The sequence below is a fragment of the Elaeis guineensis genome, chromosome 10, assembly GCF_000442705.2.
Source record: "Elaeis guineensis isolate ETL-2024a chromosome 10, EG11, whole genome shotgun sequence".
NCBI classification, from domain to species: domain Eukaryota; kingdom Viridiplantae; phylum Streptophyta; class Magnoliopsida; order Arecales; family Arecaceae; genus Elaeis; species Elaeis guineensis.
Genome location: NC_026002.2, coordinates 4,245,255 through 4,259,608, shown reverse-complemented (window position 1 = coordinate 4,259,608; position 14,354 = coordinate 4,245,255). Strand labels below are relative to the sequence as shown.

Below are 14,354 nucleotides of genomic sequence, written 5' to 3'. Positions count from 1 at the left end.
GTTTCTCTGAGTTCATTACAATAGAAGTGAGATATGAAAATAGGTCCTGATCCAGTACCTCGGCTATATGATCCTTAATTGACAGAAATTGTGATAATCTCATGATTTACATGTTTAAAAGAGAGCTTATTGCTTGCACATCTGAACATGTAAAATCATGAAAATATAATGGAGGTCTATTTGCATCTGCAACTAACTTGTGGTATTTCATGATTTCACAGTTTGTGAAATCACAAGTCATGATTCATGATACTATGTTTTCCATCAGGCCATAAAATATCACATAAGGCATAAACATGAAATGAGAATCACTACATTATCCATAATTTTTTTTTTCTGATTAATATTTTTCTCTATTTTATCATCTTACACATTTCTGTTTTGAACCTTCTCTCTTTAGCACTCAAACCAAGGTTTTAAGTATCAGTATCAGGCTCCTTACCTCTATCATACAGTATCATACCACATGCCTTGACATGGTATATTGCTGGAGTTGGCATAAACCCACACCATGTGTTGGTATGGGGTGCTGGGACCTGATACCTTACCAGTACAGTACCAGGTCGATACGGTGGACCTGGTACTGTGCAATAAGTTTCGGTATTCAAAACCTTGATCCAAAAAGATAACTTTGTGAAAATCTCATATTTTTGACTTTTAGTTAGAAAAATAGATAACATCATATTTTGATGTTTGAAAACTCCAGTTGCAGCATTAGATATGATTCTAATTTTTCTTTCTGTGTCTTTGGTTGCTCTAGTTTGATTATTTTAGGTCTGACTGTTAATAAAGTGGCACGTTCTAGCATTTCTTTCAGCTATTGGATTCCTGTGTCGGGTGCAAATATCTTGACATTTATTTTAAGTTTGAATGGATGTCCTGATTTGATTAAAAATGGCTCTAATGAGAAGAGAGGGTGAATCTCTTAGTTACGTAAATACTGAGTTGGTTACAAAATAATTTTCTGCTTTGACCTCTACCTGGTTCCATGAGGAAGTTGATACAGTGTGCTGGACTTGGTAAATATTTTAAGCATTAGTTCATTCATATTTTGCTGCATTTCTTGCACAACCTGAAATAAATTTATGTAAGGTCTCTATTTTTCTTATGTTCATGTATGTTCTTTTTCATAGTCTTCTTAATTTTTCAATCTTGTTTCAAAATTTAGTCCCTGTGTGGATTCTGGAAAAGTGAAGGAAAGATGGTGATGGTGAGTTGTTCTGCATCATAGGTATAATTATATATTTGGGCATAATGAAATCCCATGTTCTCATTTTCATCTCATTTCATTTAATTTCCAGCAATATAATCAAGCCTTTGCGGGTTGGGGCTTGTTAGGAAGTAGCTTGATCTGCTTTGAAACTTTTTTTCTCTGTTTTGTCAATTCTGTCTATGTGGTTGCTAACATTTTGGCATGCTACTGTGAAATTTCTTCGGAGATGAATATGAAAGGCCTAGTGGGCAATTGAAGTAGTGTGACATATAATATGGTATCTCTGTCTCTGATAAAGATCTCTAAATCTTCATTTTTCTTTGAGGCTCTGTTTTTCAGTGTCAGACACTATGCATGAATACCGAATATGATATGAAGGTGATATGTAGTACATCTTTTCATGGCAGGAATTGAGTAACCAACAGATACTATTTTGCTGACTTATAACATATGGAACCAACAGAATTTTGGGAGCTTCGTAAATAAGTTTAATTTTATTTTTTCTCACATATAATACACTATATATTTGTAGAGTTTCTAATTTGGATATAAGTTCAACTTTATGTTTTCTCACATATAATGCACTATTCATTTGTAGAGTTTCTCTTCCTTGATATATTTAGTAGTATGACATAAAGTTGACCTCCCTTTGCATAAATTCTGAATATAATATGTACTTAATATCTAATATAACTTGGCATGGTGGGGAATGAGTAAAAGATATGACATTGTTTATGCTAACTCTAGATTAACATGGATAATCAGGGGTGCTGTCACAGCCCCAAATATAAGTGCAATCCCTTTTTTTGAAAAAAAAGAAATACTGCATAATATACTTTTTAAAAGTCCAATGTTTTCTTTTCTTTAATATATTCAGTAACAGTTCAGACTTGTCCAACCCCACCACCCCCCCCCCTCCTCTGCTAGTAAGGGCCATGACTGTAAGCATTTGTAGGAAGCCTAGGAAGTGTGCCCATTGAAGGCATGCAAAATGTCCTTAGGAAATAACATGTACGTGTTTTTCATATGAAACTTGCCTTGTCTTACTTTGTTCATGGTTCATATCTTTTGATAATACTTGTTGATATTGATGCATATCAACCATGTTATATCTAGGTCTAGTAATTTGTTTTATGTTGCTCTGGTTTGTTGTCGAGATGGCAGGGTTTGTGGGTTCAAGAAAAACCTTTTTTCTCTCTAGTAATACATGTGGTCTTCATGTTATGGACATCAGGGGAAAAGAGAAAAAAGGAATTTTAGAGCATAAAGATAAGAAATTTCTGACAATACAGGTGGGAGAGAAAAAAGTAAAGGAAAGAAGAGAACGGTAGCTCCAAAAGCAACAGAGAGGGAAAAACAAAACCAGATAAAATGTACAAAAAGATGGCATTCTTTAGAGGACTGATGCTTCTATCAGGCTATCAGCAGTTTCTTAGTGAAATTTAGACCAACTTTTCCTTTTGCTTTTAGTGCATATTATTGGTTGAAGACTAAGGGCTGCTTGATATAACAGTTTTCATTACTAACATAGTTAGAGACATCACGTTCAACCAACCTAACATTTTAATGCATGATATCAAATGTGGAGATTACCACCACCACTACATTGTGTAAGAAGCAGTTCGAGCATGCCTTCACTTGGTAAGTGGGACTTCCAAGAGGCCCATGTGTTACTGGCTCTATTATGCAGCTAAACTCAATTTTCTTGTTCCTAATTTATGTTCCGCATTATGCATTACACCAGGTGAAACTAACATGTGAAGCAGACATTCAATCTCTCTTTGTTGTATGTGATTCCCATATGTTTGTAAATGTTAGTAGATCTTTTTGAGAAGATCGTAAGTGCCATTAAATTAGTATTTCCAAAAGCTTTTTGCTCACAAAACAGCATTACTTATTTGAGAAAAAGAAATAGAATGAAAAAAAGAAAGGGAGAAGAAGGAGAATATGGAAAAGAAGAAGAAAAAAGGAAAGGATTTCTTAAAAAATGAGAATAAAAAAGCAGGAAGAGGAGGAGGTGGAGGAGTAGAGGAGCAGCAGCAGCAGCAGTTGTAACAGAATAAAAAAAAGTGAAGGGTTTCTCAAAAGCAAGGAAGCAAAGGAGGAGAAGGAAGAGAGTACCACTACCACCACAACGCATGGTAAGTAGGCATCAAATTTGGAGAGTACCACTGCCACTATGATGCTGAGAAGCAGTTTGACATGCCATTACTAGCTAAGTGGAACTTCCCAGTAGCCTCATGTCTTACTATGTTTGTTAGACGGCTAAATTCATTTTTCTTTATTCTTAATTTATGTTTCCATTATCATTACACCTGTGAAACTAACATGTGAAGCAGGGCATTTTAATTTCTGACTGTGCTTTGTGATTCCATTTTGTGTATAAATGCCATTAGTTTTTTTTTTTTTTGTTCTTTTTTTTTTTTGAGAAGATTGTAAGTTCCTGTAGATCAATATATCCAAGGCCTTCTCTCACAAAACTGCATTACTTATATGGAAAAAAAAAGAAAGAAAATAGAATGTCAAAAGAAAGGGAGCACTTTATAAAAGAAAAAAAAAAGGAAAAGGAAAGATTTTCCCAAATGAAAGGAAAGAAAAAGAGGAAGAGGAGAAGAGTACCACTACCGCTACCACTACTACCACAATGCATGGTAAGTGTGCATCAAATGCGGAGAGCACAACTACCACTATTACTACCACTAAAATGCATAAGAAGCAATTTGAGCATATCCACTAGGTAAGTGAAACTTCCTAGTAGACTCATGTGTTACTAGCTCCATTATGCAGCTCAGTTTTCTTTGTTCTTAATTTATATTACCCATTATGCATTACACCTGCTGAAACTATCATGTGAATTTAGGCATTTTAATTTCTGATTCTTTGCTGTATGTGATTCAATATTATTTGTAAATGCCAACAGTCTTTTTGAGAAGTTTGTAAGTGCCATTAGACTATTATTTCCAAAAGCTTCTCTCACAAGGATACATACTTATCCGGCAAAAAAGAAAGAAAAAAGAATGGAAATAAAAAGAAAGGAAGCAAAAGGAGCATGTGGTAAAAGGTGAAAAAAAAGGGTTTACTCAGAAAAGAAAAAGAAAAGAAACGAAAAAGGAGCAGAAAGAATTTTTAAGCTTCTTCTTCTTTTTTTTTTCTTTTCTTTTTTTTTCTTTTTTTTTTTTGAGAACTAGGATAGGTGATATTCTTTTGAGAACCAGACTAGGTGGAAGCTCTGGTATATGATAGTTGATAATCTGTGTTAGATTTGCTTATAACAGTTGATGCTCTATGATAGGTAACTAGACTTGCCCCGGTGGCTATAACTCTCTATTAGCAACCAAAGGTTCTGGGTGCAACTCATGGTTGGTACATCCCAAATGCTTTTGCCTAGATAATTATAGTGTAGGTGGGTCTCAACGAAAAAGGAAAAAGAAAGAAGCTATCTGTCATATATTTTCCTTTTTCTTGTGAATCTCTTTTTGAGACTATGAGAGTGCCATCTAATTATAGGATGCTAGCGCCAAAGTTCTTCAGAACATCACAATTAGAAGAAGCATATGAGGATAGTTTGCAGTATGCAAATATCCAAAGTTATATTTCGTGACTACAGAAGGACTAGCAGATTTAAAGTCAGACAAAGTAGGCACATCATACTTAACTGAGGATATTGCCATTTGGGTCTATAATTAACTTTAATGATGACTGCAACCTGGAGATTTTATGCAATTGTGGTTAAGTAGGCCATATTCATCTGTCTCAAAAATATGTTATCCCAATCATTGTTTAAATTGGCGCTTGAATAAAGTTATTTAACTTATTTTGCCAAATCTCTTCACTAATAACAAATAAAGTTTAAAAAAAAAAAAAAGAAAGAAAGAAATCAACCATGAACCATTCTGTACTCTATTGGTTTGGTAGAAAGCATACTTCCCCTTCTTGATATATTCATTATGTGCTTGAACAAAGTTATTTAAGTTATTTTGCAAAATATCTTCAATAATAACAAATATAGTAAAAAAAAAAACAAAAATCAACCAAAAACCTTTCTGTACTCTCTTGGTTTAGTAGAAAGAATCTCTTTCCCCTTCTTGGTATATTCATTAAATTGGTAATTATCACTTTGAGCTCCATTTTTTGCAGATCTAAGTGGACTCCACGTGAAGAATGAAATTCAAATAGACAAAAAGGGTTAGTCCTAAATTGATTCATTGGATTCAGATCCATTTATAAGTTGTGTATGGATTTAAAATGATATATTATGGAAACTTCTTCTCTGTCGACTCCTGTAACTACATTGAATGTGATCTTACTGCCATATGGGGCTTGAAATGTTGAACAAACAAGTGAGCTAGGTAATGTCCCGGTGGGTATGCCTCACCCCTCCTTGGAGGAGGTATGGGGCATCCCTGAGTAATTGGATCTGGGTAACTCATCTTGTGTGGGTCATGCCTCCCTTTCTCTTAAAAAAGAAATAAGGTTTTGTGAGTTCATTTTTGTTGTTTAAACATAATATACTTTATTTTTTTATATTACATGTCTATAGTATGGGATAATGAATTTGGGCCTCCTCCATGTTGTCTAGGCTGGAGATCTTGAAATATATTGGATCCTATATTTTTCAGGTTTTGCCCATTTATGAGACTTAACAAGAAAAAAGGAAAAAGGAAGAGTGAAATACCTGGATCATACTTCTCTTTCTCTCTCTCTCTCACTCTCACTCCACCTCCCCCCCCCCCCCCCACCTCCTTTTCTATCCTTGGCTTCTCTCTTTCTCATCTTTTACCTGGTATGGGGCCTTTACCAGGCTGAGCCGCTCTAAACCAGGTAGTTTTGGGTAGTTCGGCTGGTACGGACCAGTTTGCATCGATTTGAGCACAAACTTGTACCAGACCATGAACTATTCCATTTCATGTTCAATATCATCCTAGGTCATGACTGGTAAAGTATTGGTGTCGACCGAATTGTGCAGTTCAGTCTACTACTACATTACCTTGAGACATGCTTCTCTTTGTAGTGCAACTGCAAGCCAATGTTTGTTGCTGATGCTAGGTGAAAAAAAAAAAAAGGAATGCAAACATGAATATGAGCCTATTTGCATGACTAACAACCTAATCTATGTGATCTCTCCATGCAGGTGGAAAGGGGTGAAGTGAAGAGGAAGAAGTGAAGAAATTGGAGATACCAAGCATGCAAGTAAGCCTGAAAGAATTCTTTCCTACTTGATTTGTTGGTTTTAAGAAAAACAAGGTCTATATCAATAGATTTACTCTAAACGAGATGTTGCTTATTATAAACTCAGGAATGAATTTGTGAATGTCAAATTAAAGATGAGGTCTATGTCATCTGTCACCCACAGAGAATAATTTATCCTTTTCTTTTCTTTTTTTCTGTGGGGGGTGGGGCGGGGTAGGGTGGTGATATCACAGTGGAAACACCACAACCAATCAGTTCAGTGCATAAAAATGATCAAATAATTACCATGGTGTAAGAGGGGGACAACCACTGGACTGTAGGCCTCTTTGCACATATTGTTTTTTGTCAGGATACTTGTGATTTCATGTTTTAGGTTGTTGAACATGAAATTTTGTTGAAGGATGCATAATTTTCATTTCAGTAAAATGGATAAGGCTCTGGTGACTACTATGGATGCTTGGGTTTTTCCAATTCTAGTGCGAGTTACTTTCTAGATCTTGGTTCTCTGGCTTCTGTGGTAACACATTGTTTAAACTTCAGCACATGGTATCATAGTTCTCTATGGTTAAATCAATTGTATGTGGCCATGCTGGTGATGATACTCTATGCTTAGAGGTTGTACACTCTGTCAACTTCATTTGTTATTATTTTCATTTCTTTCTTTTTAGATATCATGTAACTCTTCTCTTGAAAAATTCTTGGAGATGTTCAAACTCTTATGTCCTTCTTTGTGTGTGCTGTTCTCCTTATAATTGTTTAGCCAGGAGTCATCAAGTCTTCATGAAGTCGGGGGAGAAGAAATTCCTGCAAAGCAAACAGCAATAAAATGGCTGTTTTGGTTTCAGGGAGGCTCTGTTTGAAAGAAACAAAATCTTCGCAAGGTAAACGGATGATGATTATACTGGCTGTTAAAGTTCTTTTACATTGTTGTTAGCAGGTCCTATGAGAACCATGGTGAGAAAGGAGATAGCGGCAAGTGCTTATCTTGATAACAAAGTGGTTCTCCACTTCTGAATGGATACATATGTCTGGGTGGTGTAGTTGGTTATCACGCTAGTCTCACACACTAGAGGTCCCCGGTTCGATCCGGGCTCAGACAATATTTTTGAAGAAGGAAGTAAAAACACTACAATTTTTATAGTTTTTTCTTAAGTGTATATATTAGCATTTTATTGGCTCAGAATCAGTAGAAAGTCAACCTGCATGACCAAGTTTGTGGTAGAGGACTGCATAGAAATCCAGTAATCAGGGGCAATCAGTTTTACCACCCAGCCATATATTGCTTGTGGTTTTTGAGTTGTTATCAATTGTACTGAACAAAGATTGAACAAGTGCTTCTGTCCTTTTCTTTTTGGAGAAAAAATGTCTTCGTATCATTGTTAGTAGCTTAAGCATTGCTAAGACCCATTTTAAGGTTTTGCATATTTAATATATAGGCTTGGAAGAAATTCTTAACAAACCCATGGTTAAGATTTTTTTTTGTGCTTCTGAAGTGAAAAATGTTTAAGAGGTTGTGACTGAAGCTTTTACAGATCAGTATGCTAAGCTCATCTTAGAGTGGGTCAACCTTTATATATACTATCAGAAAAAGAAGAAAAGGGAAGGGAATCTGGGTGATTTACGTTTCATATTCTGTGGATTTTGCATGGTTCTTCTATATCTTGACCACTTTTTCTTAACTAATTTAGTTTAGAATTTGATGGGTTGTTTTCAGTTCCTTATATACCATCCAACTCTTTCACATGCAGTCACATTATGGAAAATTTTCAGGAAAAAAAAATGTTTTTGGTGAGGGTGACAGCTTCGGAGCTGGGAAAGCAAAGGTTGTGGAAAAGTTCTTCCATGGTGATTGTTGCAGTGATGGTTGGATTCAGTTGGTGGATGGTTAACTAGCAGAGTGACACCCTTCTCTACCTGATGACTCCATGCCCTTGGCATCATCTCATTAAATTAATGGTTATTTTCTTTAGTGTGATGCCTTTGTCATCTGGACGCATGTAGCTGATTGATGATGGATCTGAAAGTTTGGGATGGTTCAAGTGATTAGATGGTGGATCTGAAAGAATGAATGCATCACGAGAGATTGGATCTTGATGTGGACCAATAGTATACCGTTCACAGTTGCAGATTCCTTAAGCTAGAAAATGTTTCAAATGACACATGGTAGCTATAAGAATTTTATCTATGTAATTTTGTAGATGAACTTTATCTTTGGTTGCTGTAATTTTGTTGTTGACTTAATTATGTACTGACTTTCACTGTAGGGTTTAGCCAGCAAGCATCATCGTCTTCATGGAGTAAGAGGAAGGAGAAGAGCATAGGTTTGGGTAGTAATGAGATGGTTGTTTGGCCTTGGGCCTAGGCTGTTTTGAAAGAAACAATGAGATTTGTCAAGGTACAGTGAAGTTAACGATGATTCTCTAGGTTAATGTTTTCGTATGTTATTGGGTGCTGGTCCCATCAAGGGCAAGATGACATGGGAGACAATGACAATTAAGAATTAATTTAATCTAAAGAGAGGTCTTGGGTAAGAAGGTTGTTGCTGCTTGTTTCAATTGAAGTGAAAGGTGGGTGACTGGATCTTGTATAGTAGTGCTGGAGTGATCTGTAAAATAAAGTTCGGACTGTAGATTTTCGTTCTGACGAGGATCCTTCAACACTCAAGTCAGGAATCAGAGAACAGTAGAAACAGCAATCGGTTCTCTGAGAAGGGTTATTTACTTAGATCCTAAGATCTTTAGTTATTTATAGAGGATATGGCTGAACAAAGATTAACTCTATAATCTATAGAAGGTTAACTTTATTAGGACAACAAAGTGCCTCATCCTTCTATTCTCAGTGTGCTTTGTAGGACGAGGCTCATCCTTTTTCCTGAGATACAATGTTTCACGTAGGATTATTTCTAATGTTGGGAGATACTTGGCTGCCAAGAGAAGACGGTAGCTTTGCTGACGATTGGGATTGCCAGCCACACTCCTTCAAGCAGATCCAAGTTAAGCATAGGTAGTCAGGCCTGCTACGCCCATACAGCCCATTTCTGAAATTGGGGCCACTGGACACTAAAAATAGGCCCATGGGATGGGCTTGGGCAAACAAGAAAAGCCCGATCTGATAATTAGGCCGGGCCTGATAAATTTTAAAAATGGGCCAATCACTGCCCTACATAGCCTGAGATAATTATATATATTGTATTAATTATCAAATATTATAAAAATACCAATATCGGCTTGGATTCTTTCAGGGTTGGGTGAGGTCTGGACAAAATAGAGGGGCCTGATATACGCACCGTGTCGGGCCTGGGCATAAACGTCAGGTCCTAATTCTACTTTAGGGCCTAGCCCGGCCCGACATTGGATCAGCTCAAGATCCAAGCTATCGTGCAGGGCAGAAAGAGACTGCTTTGAAAAAAGAGAAGCCTCTCATATGCTCTTTCTGCAGGAGCCTTCAAAATTGAACTCAGATTCATCTCTTATGTTTTGTTCTGAGACATATTTCCGATCCATTTGGAAGTTCTGGAGACCCAACAAAACCTCTCCTTGTCACTCGAGGAAGAAGTGACCTTCAGAGGGCAGAAGGACAGACCGTTGGATTGCCTCGAGGTCCTCTTTTGGCAATGGATGAAGACCTCCCATCGACCAAAGAGACCTCATCAAGACCCTAGAGATCACCCGGCTCCACCCTTCTCTTATATCACCACCCCATGAATCCTGGTAGCCCTCTACATTGACTGTTATGTTAAATGGCTCAAAGTTACGAGAGAAAAAGTATTTTTTTATGTCAATTGTTACAGTAGTGTTGTAATGATATCGAATGGATGGTGAGGAGGATGACGTTGGACCAACTGAGAAACTTGAGGGACTCAATTAAAATTGTTAAACTTAAAAAATAAATAAATAAAATGGGGTACGTCGAGGGAATAAAAGTATAGTTTCATAAAAATAATAATTTAAATTTTTTACAGTTTAACTTGAATATTTATTAATATTTTGTTGGTCTTCATTGAATGTTTTTGGGTTGCCTATTTGGTTGGTTGGCTGGATGAAGAACGAAAATTTTCTTATATTTTCTTTACATTATAAGATAGTGTTGAAACTTATTTTAGAATTTCTTCTCTTTTTTTCTTGGTAAAATAAAATTTCTCTTATTTGATAAGTGGGAATTATACCTAAAATCTTTTATAAACTAGTGGTTAACAGTAATTATACATGTAAAATAAAACAGTGTATTAAGATATTCAAACTAAAGCTTTGACAATTTTTTAATTTAAACATAGAAGATGGACTAGTATTTATGTTAGCAAGAATTGAAAAAAATAAAATAAAATATTATATATCCTATATATAGATATAAAAATAGAGAATTCGATTTGACTATATTTGAGTGGATCTCTATTCAAATTTTATCAAATCTACTTTAGACAATAGTGATATATAGCAAATTAATAATACAAGTCGTTTACACATTAAAAATTATATGATTTAAAAATTTTTGACCGATACATCAAGTGATAAAAAAATAAATATATTTTTATTTTATTTAAAATATCTAATTTTTTGATCATTTAATGTGTAAACTACAGATCTTCAAATTATATAATTTTTATTATATTAATAATTTAAATGTTGTAAATCATATCGAATATTTCAGACCATCGATATATGATCTTTATTATCTAATATAGATCTGATCGAGTTTGAGTGGAGTTCCACTCAAACATAATCTATATAAGCATGTATAAGTATACACCTGTCTACCTAATTGCGGTGAATCTATGTAAGCATGTACAGTGTTTAAATGATAACGGGATCAGCCACGGTGCGTGAATTGACAAACGAGTCAACACTACATTTTTTACGTAATCCGCGTAATTCCCAGATGGCTGGTGGCCCCACTCTTGTGGCTCACGTTCTAATCATTTTGTGGCCAGTCCAAGCTCCCTAAAACTCTACAAGGGATCTCAAAGGGGTGTATTCTTCGTCGTATCTTTCCCATCTACATGGTGGGTCACCAAAGTATCCCACCGATATCCCTACGGGGAATCCCAAATGCCCCATACACCCATGCCTAACGTAACTGAGAATCGGCTTCATGAGGACTTGCTATGGGATGAGTGCATTCATGAGTGTGGAATATTTGTGTGTTGTCGGTTGCGGTGTCTGTAAAATATTTCGACGTTTAAGAGGTCCACCAATCACGTGCTCACACATTGACTGCGTGTACACGCAAGATCTGAGATCATGCAGCCCTTATCGATCGTTCCATGCAAATTTTCTAAGCAAATGTCGTCCCAACGGCCAGCGTGGGCCCAATGAACTTAGAGAAACCGCGTTTTTTTTGGTGCAGCTAGAGAAACCGCGTTAAACTGTAATCCACGTAACTGAACGTGGTTTCCTTTTCCTATAAATTCCAGGCAATCCCCGAGCTTCTCTCAACTCTTTGCGCCAAAAAAAAAAAAAACTACTCTCAACTCTCACCCTGTTGGATGGTCGGATTGCCTCGGCCGCCGCCGTCGCCGCCACCTCCCGTCCATCCACGGTATGTGCCGAAACGGGGCCGGGTGCTCAAGAGCATCTTGAGGTCCATCTTCTACTCTTGCATGAAGTTTCTATGGCTGGGGAGGCACCAAGGTCCGATATCCACCATGAAGGATATCAGGAAGGACGATAACAATACCTTGTGATCCCGGAAGAAGATCTTTAACAAATTTATAATTTTATATTGTTTCTAAAATGAAGTTGCTGTTGTCTTATATATCTACTTATTTTTGTCAATTCTGTAATTGTTGAGTATGATGCTCTGGAAGGTATATCATTTTGCTCCTCTTCTACTTTTGTCAATTTTATCGTTCTCACCGTTTTTGTTCCTCACATAGATTGTAGATTCGGAGGAGGAAAATTGGGTAAAGTAGTTAGCACGTATTAGTGGAGCACCAAGTTGACATGGATCTGGAAGAATTCACCTTCCATTTTTATATTTTTGATTTTCTAAAAAATAATAAAAAAGCAAAAGGAAGAATTGCTACAATTGAGAGTCTTTGTTTTAACTTTAAATAAAAGAAAAATGTCACCTGGATTATTATGTTCGCAGGACATGCTCCGTATATTCCAGCAGGGTGGATATGGGTTGAAAATTGAAATGAGAATGTTTTTTTTTTTTTTTTTTCCTGTCTCTTTCTTGGGACTTAATGATGTACTGACGTGTCTCTTTTCCTGTGATTATTATAATGTCCTGTATATGGTTTGATCCGATACGTGTTTTGATGGGCCCACGGTCGCCATAGAGCCCGGACGCTCCGGTTTCCCAAGGAAAGAAAGTTCCCCCGTTACGCTAGTTCACCCTTTGTCCGAGAAGTTATTGGTTGGTTTTTATACCGTTTAATAAAGTATCATCACATCATCCAAAAATTTAAAATTTTAAAATTTACTATTTGATCAAAAAATATAAATAAAAAAATTCAAATCCAATCATTAGTTCTTTCGAGTCCAAAAAATTATGGGTCAGAACCATTTCTACTATATGTGTTTTGAACCATCAAATAAAAAGTCAATATATTATACATCAATGAAAAAAATATTCATTGTTATCCAAGTTTGGTTGAAAATTTTGAATGAAAAATGATTTGTTATTAATTATGATAAGCTAGCTGAGGTTTGAATGAAAGAAAATTCATTTTTTTTTTGAACGGTGTGTTGATTTTTTTATTAGATGGTCTAAAATATACGTGGTATAATGGTTCTGGTTCCTTTTTCGAATCCAATTTTGGCTGGAATTCTTTAATCTCATTGAATGATGTAGTGATATTTTATTGGATGGTCCAAAGTCGATCCGACAAAACGGTTCTAAACCCTGATTTCTCCTCGCAGGCCGCATACTGCTTCTCTCTTCTCTCCTACTCTGCTTTCCGCTTGTTATCCCTCTTCTCCAAACTACAACGCCGACCACTCACCCGTAAATTGGTCTATTTCTGTTCATATATTTATTTTTCTCTCTATTTTCTTCATCTCAAGCAAGCACACAATCTTAATTTTCTTTACCCCGTTCTACCATAGTACCTTAATTAGCGAACCAGGTCACGACTCCAGTGGAATAATTTTCTAAAAATGCATATACTCTGTTTCCTTTTCGTCGTGTTGGGGAATAATTTCTTCCCAGTATCCTCTGTGGTTCTTGGGAGATTTGTGGTTTTGGATTTCCTGGATTATGATGTAACATCCCTTCTTTTGCTCATCTGTTCGGGATCCAATTCAAAGGGAAAGGACTGGGGAAGAAGAAGTGGATGTATTGATGGATGATTAGAAAGAGAAGAGAGCAGATGGTTGGAGTCGAGAGTCCTTTCCAAAAATGGAGGAGGAAGGGCAAAGGGTTGGATACGGGAGATCCCAGTTTCTCGATGGGCGTCGCAACGAAGCGTGGGAGAACTTAAAGCGTGGCCCAAACAAACTGGGACGGGCCTGAGTTGGTCTGTAGATGCTAATCAGCATGGGTAATGCTCCAGGCTTGGATCTTGAAGCTCTTGGCCTGCATCTGCTTTGGGCTTGTACGTTAGAATCTCTAATCTCTGTAGCTCTGGAAACAATGCGTGCAAAAATTCACAATACCTCCTGCTTTTATTCAGAATAAGCCCGCTAAGCTACGGAAATGGTATATTAAATTTCATCATGAACTATCAATTACCATGATCCCAGTCAAAAGATGAAAGAATGAACATATTTTTGCTCATTCAAAATGTAAATGAGCTACTTTTTTTTCATGTAAATAAATCAAATATACCATGTTCATGTATGATACAAACATAAGAATGTTGTGATAGCCAAATATTTCTATAATCAGCACAACAACTACTTCCTCTTCAACATCTTCTTCTAGTTTCATAATTTTCTATTTAAATAACAAAGCGAGCATTATGAAATGATAATACTTATTTTTGTATATTCTAAAATTTAGTTAATCA

The 14,354-nt window shown here is 36.2% G+C and overlaps 1 long non-coding RNA gene and 1 other non-coding gene across 4 annotated transcripts; both read left to right on the top strand.

Annotated features, from left to right (window-relative positions):
- Positions 1-3,689: 3,689 nt before the first annotated feature.
- LOC105053138 (uncharacterized) lies at positions 3,690-9,005 on the top strand. 3 transcript variants are annotated; one of them, XR_012135121.1, is made up of 6 exons: positions 3,690-3,950; positions 5,351-5,398; positions 6,345-6,403; positions 7,164-7,284; positions 8,174-8,566; positions 8,668-9,005. It is a non-coding gene; the product is annotated as an uncharacterized lncRNA (long non-coding RNA). The 3 variants fall into 3 exon arrangements; XR_012135122.1 differs by lacking the exon at positions 8,668-9,005 and having other exon boundaries at positions 8,174-8,666; XR_012135120.1 differs by lacking the exons at positions 8,174-8,566; positions 8,668-9,005 and having other exon boundaries at positions 7,164-7,289.
- TRNAV-CAC (transfer RNA valine (anticodon CAC)) lies at positions 7,430-7,502 on the top strand. The gene has a single exon. It is a non-coding gene; the product is annotated as a tRNA-Val (tRNA).
- Positions 9,006-14,354: the final 5,349 nt, after the last annotated feature.